This window comes from Centruroides sculpturatus, unplaced genomic scaffold (assembly GCF_000671375.1).
Source record: "Centruroides sculpturatus isolate CEXI.00-Female unplaced genomic scaffold, Cexi_2.0 scaffold860, whole genome shotgun sequence".
NCBI lineage: Eukaryota > Metazoa > Arthropoda > Arachnida > Scorpiones > Buthidae > Centruroides > Centruroides sculpturatus.
Genome location: NW_019385355.1, coordinates 34,727 through 43,479, shown reverse-complemented (window position 1 = coordinate 43,479; position 8,753 = coordinate 34,727).

Below are 8,753 nucleotides of genomic sequence, written 5' to 3'. Positions count from 1 at the left end.
TTAATTTTTCATCTTGAATATAAAAAGACATGACTTTTTTAGACATTCTATTCCCATTTCTAAAAATCATGACCTCAGATTTATTAGGATTAATTTTAACCCTTAACTTGTATAAATATTCAGTTATTTGTAAAATTTACGTCGAAGAGCAACTGCAGATGGAGCGACAATGACTATGTCGTCAGCATAAGATACTGAATGAATACAAATGTTGTCAATGTAAATACCATCATTTTCGTTCGTAAAACAATCGTTCAAGTCAAATAAATAAAAGTTAAACAAATAAGGGGATAGAGGATCACCCTGTAACAATCCCCTGCAAACATTAAATGGATTACCACAATTATTATTTTGTTTAATTATAACATTGTAATTACCATAAAGTTGACCAATAATATTTATTAGACGTTTACTAGCATGATGTTTAAGTAATTTATTTTGGAGCAATTTTATGGGTATTGAATCGTATGCTTTTGATAAGTCCAGAAAAACAGCAAAAACTTTACTTCTCTTTTTAAGTACTGTAGTTGCAATTGTATTAATGTCAGTAAAACAAATAAGGCTTTTTGCATGCCCCATTCGCTGCATAAGCATATTGAGTAGGATTGTGTAAATTATTAATTTTTGTCCACATGTTCAGTTTTTTGGCTAACATGGCTGTGAAGATCTTTCTAAACTTTGACAATAATGCAATCAGTCGATAGTTCGCAGGATCATCTCTTTGACCATGTTTGTAAATCATAGATAAAAATTACCTCTTTCCAGTTCAATGGAATTTCTTCATTAAAGTAAATGTTATTAAAGATTCTAGTCAAATACTGTATTAATTTAAAAGGCAACAGTTTAATTAGAGAATTAGGAATGCCATCGGATCCAGGAGTCGATCTACGTTTTAATTTGTTAATACATTCTTGAATTTCCTGATCATTAATAATTTCATTTTGATTTGGGTAAAGAATTGTCGTATATTCGTAGTAAATGTTAGATTGGTTAAATAAATATTTGTCCGAAAATTTTTGAAAATACTTTACCCAGTCCTCGTGACTAATAATTCTTTGATTAGTATACCCTTGTTTTTTCTGTCAATAGTTATTAATGATTTTCCAAAAGGCACTCGAATCTTTAACTTCAGTTAATATTTTATTCAAATTAAACAAATAACATTTCTTTTTTGCTCTTACTAAATTCATATAAATTTTCTTACTATTTATATATTTGTTCAGATCCTCGGATAAATTAGTTTTCCTAAATATTTTTAACCAACATTGTTTAGTAATTTTATGTCGATAACAACAATCATCAAACCAATAGTTTTTATATTTAACCTTTCTGGTCGTATAGCGATACTTAACTTGGCATTCCAATAATTTAACTATTAGTCTCCGATAATTTGCAATAGGATCGTTATTTTTTTCCTGCGTTAAAAGTTCATCAGTTATGAATTCGGAGGAATTTAACCATTTCTGTGTGTTAAACTTTATATTATAGTTCTTATTATTTTTAAATGATTGAGCTTCACTGTCAAACTTTATCATGGATTTCTCATTTAGTATTTCAAGCTGCATTGGGAAATGATTGGATAGGTCTTCGTTCAAAACTGTTAAAGCAGTACACTGATCAACCAAAAGTTTAATAGTTTAATAGTATGAAATAATATAACACCAAAACAAAATTATTTTTGAAATTTTTTATTTTTTCTTAATAAAAAAAATTACATAATATTAAAACACAGAAAACAGTGATCAATAAAATTGGCATGGCATGTAAATTTTTGAGGATTTAGGTATGCCTAACTTTTCAATGTCAAATGATGGAATTTTTATATTATATGTTGCTTCGATTAAGTTTAAAAAATTAAATTCAATTTGTCCTCCTTGTAATAAATTATATCATACTTTTTATATAAATTAAATAAAATTTCATATACTTTACTATGACATTCCCAATATCCAAAATTATGTTTTTAATAAGATAAATACAGCCGTGTAAGAAATTTCCAAATGTAACAGATTTTTTATCTCGTGGTGATAAATTATCAAAAGTAATAAATTGATTGTAAAAATCTATCTTCCCAAAATCGTTTTTATGTCTTGCTGNGAATAAATTAAAACACGACAATTTGAGATAATATTATAACAATAAGACAAAATAAAATAGGAAATAGTTTAATATAATAATTATTTAAATTATATTTGTTACTTATTTATTAAATACCTACCTATACAATGTATTGATTTTGAAAATATCTGTGTTTTTGTTTAATTAAGAATTCTCATCTCAATGTAAATTATTATATATCAAAAAACTTTAAGAATCAATTTTACAACAATAAGGTAATTTATTTTAAAAACAACTTATTTAATTAAGTTAACTAAAAACATAATAAAATTGTAACACTATCTGTATTAGTTATATATTAAAGTATGTACAATTAGATTAGTTTTAAATATATTTTAATTAATTTCTATACATTTAAATTTATATTAACGAGTATTTATTTAAATATAATTAAGAGTTTAAAGAAAATTAAACTCCAAGAAAACAAACTCCTGATTGTAATTCCTTAATATTTTGTTTTTCATATGATAGATATATACTCTACAAAATAATTATCAAATTTTTATGTCTAACTGTTAATTTTTTTTTAAATAGATTCATTATAAAAATGAATTTTGCTGAACTTTTCCCTTCAGTTTGCTGACTTTAAATTATTCATATTTCAGAAATAAGTTATATAGTATCTTGTAAATCTTATCATTTTGTGCCTACTCCCTAAAATTTTGTTTCTCATATGATAGATATAAACCATGCAAATAATTGTCAAATCTTGCCAATTTTTGTCTAACTGTTAAATTTCTTAAAAAATAGACTCATTATAAAAATTAGTTTTACCAAACTCTTTAGAATGTTCTGCTGCAAACCTAAACTCCCAGAACAATGTTTTAAACAGATATTTTCATTGTGAACCGCAAATGCCTCGAAATCAATGTTAAAATCCTATTAAAATAATACTAATAATAAATACTTACTTCAAAATTTATTAAAACAGAATTTTATATCATATGAAAGTAATTCAGTAATATTTCAAGATCATTTTTCAATATAACAAATACTTTTGAAAAATAAAAAAGGATATAAGAAAAAAGTTATGTTTATATTAGAATAATAAGTCAATAAACTTGTGAATTTTTTGAAGATTTACTTTTATCTAGTTATTTCTAAGTCAAGCTTTTTGTCAAAGACAAACTTTTAAATAAAAATACAGTAGAGCGTCGATTTTCCGAATCAATTGGGGACTGGGGTTGTTCGTATAACTGATATTTCGGATAACCGATTTATGTACGAAAAAATAGTTTAACGTATCCGATGTTGAAATTTTTCTTCGTTGCGTGTCACTTCGCGCTGAATTTTCATCAATGTTAAGCCAAACGAAGACTATTAGAGAGGTTGAGGCGCATGTTTTAAACGTGTAAACGTGTACGTGTGACGTTCGGCGCCGCTTTCCCGTTAAGCCTAAAAGTTTGACAATGGTGTTTGGATAGTCGGTGGAATCACGCTCGATATTCCAAACACCATCGTCAAACTTTTAGGCTTACGGGAAAGCGGCGCCGAACGTCACACGTACACGTTTACACGTTTAAAACGTGCGCCTCAACCTCTCTATTGTATCGTTAAAAATTATTTTTTTATTTTGTACAAACAAAATAAATATATTGAAAAATATAAAAACAATAAAAAATTATACTTCAGAAGTTAACTTAGTATCAAAAACGTAAAATATTTGAGTAGCCCAAGACATAGCCAAAGATTGAAGCGCCACAGCACTGGCAAAAATTTAAATTTGCTGACTGGAATTCTTTCGGATGATTGACTTTCGGAAAATCGACGCTCTACTGTACTTACTTTCTGAAGACGATTTTCATGTATATGAGGTTCTTGCAAAAGAAGTTAGCGGCGAGGTATCGAACAAGTCTCTTATACCTAGTATTTATACTATCTCTTGACTCAAAAACAGAGGAAAAAGGATATTTCGAATTAGCAACTTTGAAAAAACAAGTTATATATATAAATACAAATTTTGTGATCTGAAATAATTCCATTCGACAAATTTTTATTCGCAATTTTAATTTAATTGACATCTGAAATTAATTTTGTGATCTGAAATAATTCTATTCAACAAATTTTTATTTGCAATTTTAAAAAATTATTTGTACTTTACTCAAGAAATTAATTTTGTGATTAGTGCCACTCAAACCACTACTACTGTTATATATTAAAGTACATGCAATTAGATTAGTTTTAAAGATATTTTAAAAATTTATACAGTATATAATATGATTACAGTTATTTATTTAATATTAAGTTACTATCAATAATATTGTCATTTTAATTAATTTCTATACATTTAAATTTATATTACTGAGTATTTATTTAAATATAATTAAGAAAGAGTTTAAAGAATATTAAGCTCCAAGAAAACAAAACTTTGATTGTAATTCCTTAAAATTTGTTTTTCATTCAGTAATTTACTCAAAAAATTACTACTATACTATTACTAATACTACTACTATTACTAATAACTAAGAAATTATATATTATATATATAATAGTTATAAGAAGACAGGGTTGTGACCAAATATAAAGTTTTTTTTATTATTATTCTTACAGCAAATTTCATAGCACAACAGTACAGAGCTCCCGTTGGGATTCAGCTTGCTCCCTTGTTTATTACGTACATCACCTCAGGACATTATTACTGTACATTTATTCAAGAGTTGTGCGAATCATGTCTTCTAAAAAAACAGAAAGGTGATTTCAAGTGAAACAAAGCAGGAAATCATCAGGAGTGAAAGTTGACAGAAACTTTCTTGTCGAATGGGGAGAGGTTCAGGAGTTTATCAACACTCATTATCCAAACATAGCTGAGGCCAACAGGATCAATGATCTCTACAATGACACCCTTGCCCCTCATTTTCAACAGGTGTTGAAGAAGAGAGAGAAACAGACCATCTTGGACATGTTTTTCAGAAGCCAGTTGCCAAAAAGAAAGGATGGAAGAAGAGTTGACCCTGCAAACACCGGTAACCTATCCTGAATCTGACTCTGATATATAACATTTGGAAAACAATTAGCTACATTTCATGGACAAATGCATTTAAGCAATATATGCCAACCAAAAGTAAACTATTTTAGTTATTTATGACAACATAGCATATGATATATGGTATATCAAAAGATTGTAAAATGTTTCTAAGATAAAGAAAAGTGAATGTAATCAATAGCAGATCCAGAAATCTTTCATGGAGGTGTAGAAAGGAAACATCTTTCAATACTTTAAATACTTTGCTTAAATACTTTAAATACTTTAAATATTTATGAAAATCCCTCAGAAGGGAATATGCTGATGTTGAATGCTACTTTTTTCCAATACTTATTTTTTTGGTCCTCTAAAATCTTCTTTGTACAGATTGTAGCTATTCAATTGTGTAAACTTTTTGAGAGGATGGTAAACAGACGTTTGATGTATTTCTTAGAGGAAAAGAACTACTTCTCACCACATCAGAGTGGTTTTTGTAGGAACAGAAGTACCACTGATAACTTAGTAAACCTTGAAACATCTATACGCGAAGCGTTTGTTAGACGACAGCACTTAGTGTCTGTATTTTTCGATATAGAGAAGGCCTATGATCGCTGTTGGCGATACGGGATACTCCGTGATCTGTACGAATTCGGATTGCGGGGTAATTTGCCGATTTTTATAAAAAACTTCCTACAGAATCGAAGATTTCATGTCAGGATGGGCAACACTTTATCTAGGCCTTTCACACAACAAGAAGGTGTTCCTCAAGGCTCTATTTTGAGTGTGACTCTGTTCCTAATTAAAATTAATAGCATAGCTAACTGTCTTCCCCCTAGTGTGAAACACTCTTTGTATGTGGATGACTTTCAGATCTCCTGCCAGTCTAGTAACATGAGTTTCATTGAGAGACAACTGCAAACCTCTTTAAATCGCATAGAAAATTGGTCCAAGACCAATGGTTTTAGTTTCAACGTAGAGAAGACCTCGTGCATTCACTTTTGCCGAAGGCGTGGTTTGCACCTGGATCCTGAAATATATTTAAATGGAGTTAAAATTCCAATTGTTAATGAGACTAAGTTTTTGGGTGTTTGTTTTGACAAAAAACTGACATTTTTGCCACACTTGCGCAACCTGAAGAGTAGATGTTTAAAATCTCTAAACCTTTTAAAGGTACTATGCTGCTCATCCTGGGGAGCAGACAAAATTTCTATGCTCAGAATTTATAGGGCCCTTGTCCGCTCTAAGCTGGACTATGGTTGTATTGTTTATGGGTCTGCGCGAGAATCTACTCTTCGGATGCTGGATCCAATCCACCATCAAGCACTGCGTTTGTGCACTGGTGCTTTTCGAACTTCCCCTGTCCAAAGTTTGTATGTGGATGCTTATGAGCCTCCTCTATCTCTTAGAAGAGAACAGTTGTCTCTTGTTTATTATATCAAACAGAAATCTTACAGTAGATTTTCAGTTGATTGTACAATATCAAATACTCAATTGAAAAGACTATTTGAAGCGCGCCGAAGTAGTGTCCCTACATTCGAACTAAGAATGGAGAATGTAAGCAGCACGATTGACCTGGACACAAGCAACATCTCACAGGTTGAGGTTAATAGTATACCATCTTGGTCAACTCCAACGATAGATGTTGATATGAGCTTAAAGCAATTTCCTAAGGAATCCACCCCAGACTACGTCTACAGACAGCACTTCGCAGAAATTCAACATCGTGACAGGAATCTAATTCCAATATATACTGATGGATCTAAATCTGATAACTATGTTGGCTTAGCCTTTGTTTGCCAAAATGAAATTGTGGCAGAACAAATAGCACCAAATTCTTCCATCTTTTCTGTGGAGTTGCAGGCTATTTATTCAGCCCTAAAGTATATAAATAGGAAAGGTCATCGTTGCTGCGTGATTTACACTGACTCAGTTAGTGCACTTCAGGCTTTGATCTTGTATGAACCTAGTTCTCACTCCATAGTTATTAAAATTCAGAAACTAATTTGTCATCTCCTTGCAAGGGATTTCTCTATAAAATTTTGTTGGGTCCCAGGCCACGTAGGAATAAGAGGAAATGAAGAAGCTGATGCAGCTGCTAAGTCAGCAAGTCCTTCTCAGCATACAATGTGTATTGAAGGAGGCAATTTGAAGCTAGTCGTTAAAAAACAACTAGCAGAGAGATGGCAAATTATGTGGAATGCACAAATCCACAATAAATTACACGAGATCAAACCGATGATAGAAAATTGGACACGTAATAAACAGTATGGCATGAGATCTGAAATAATTCTTACTTGTTTGAGAATTGGGCATACTCTTTTGACTCATCAATACTTTTTGAAGGGTGAAGACCAGCCATTATGCCAATATTGTAACTGTACACTAAACCCAACGTACAGAGCTTTATAAAGGATATAAATGACAACAGATTCGGCCTGGAGATAGAGTTAGAACAAGAAAATGATAAGACCATACATTTCTTAGATCTTTATATACAAATTAACAACGTACGAGATTTCACGACTAAAGTGTACAGAAAGCCATCCTATAACCCTAAATTTATTCCGTGGATCTCTCACGATCCTCCAGCATATAAATTAGCAGCGTTCAGAGCGTTAGTCGCAAGAGCTTATTCGCACTGTAACAATACAAAAGATAGAAAGGATGAACTGTATTATATATATAACTTAGCCAGAAAGTACGGGATTAATGTTAAAGCTATTATCAACAAGAGAAAACGCGCCTTAAGAAGAGAAATTTACCTCATAATGAAGGATTTCTAACGATGGAATATAATGCTTCGCTGAATAATATTTTTCGACGCATCGGAAAGGCCCAGAACAATAGAGTCATATATAAAAGAACCCTCACCACGTACCAACCATTACGATCAGATAAGGATTTAGTGGACAGAAGAACACTCCCCGGATATTATAAAATTCCAGTTACGGACTCAAGGCGACGTAGTAAATTAATGTATGTAGGGGCAACAGGAAGATGTATCAAAGACAGGTTAGCAGAACATCAAGCAAATATAAGAAAAAAACAACCGTGCACTGTGCTAGCTACCTACGTTCTAGCGGACCAGCAAGACGTCAAGGTTGAATGGGACCAAGCAAGACTAATGCAGATAGTCCGCGACAAGAAACACCGGTGTTATGCCCCAATGGACCTAAGTCTATTGGGCGAAGTGGTCGGGTAAAGGCACATTAATCAAGGACTTTACAATTTTGTACATTTTTAACAATAAGGTTTAATGATGAGTACATAAATACAAAGTTAATATATTCTAATGACATGAGAAGGAACATAATTACAATTCTGGGTTTTAGAGACAAAGGATCGAAGAAATTACTTAAATATCAAGATACAGCAATTCACATACCGACAATAATATTCTTCGGACGTTCCTTGAAGTTTCCTTTATAAATCTGACGTGGTATTTCTCATACCATAGACGTGTTCTCCTCGATGGGTCCGGATTCTATTCACTATTCAATTGAATGTCCGCATGTGTAGTTTTCCTTCTCCTTTGTTCTTTCACCACAGTCTATTTTTGTCGCACAACTGGTTGGGACCAAAGGAAGAACCAAAAAGTACCTGGTGGACGGGAGTCCAACATTTATAATCCCCGCCATTGCGCGTGACGTCATGTCCGTTGCTAACCAATCCG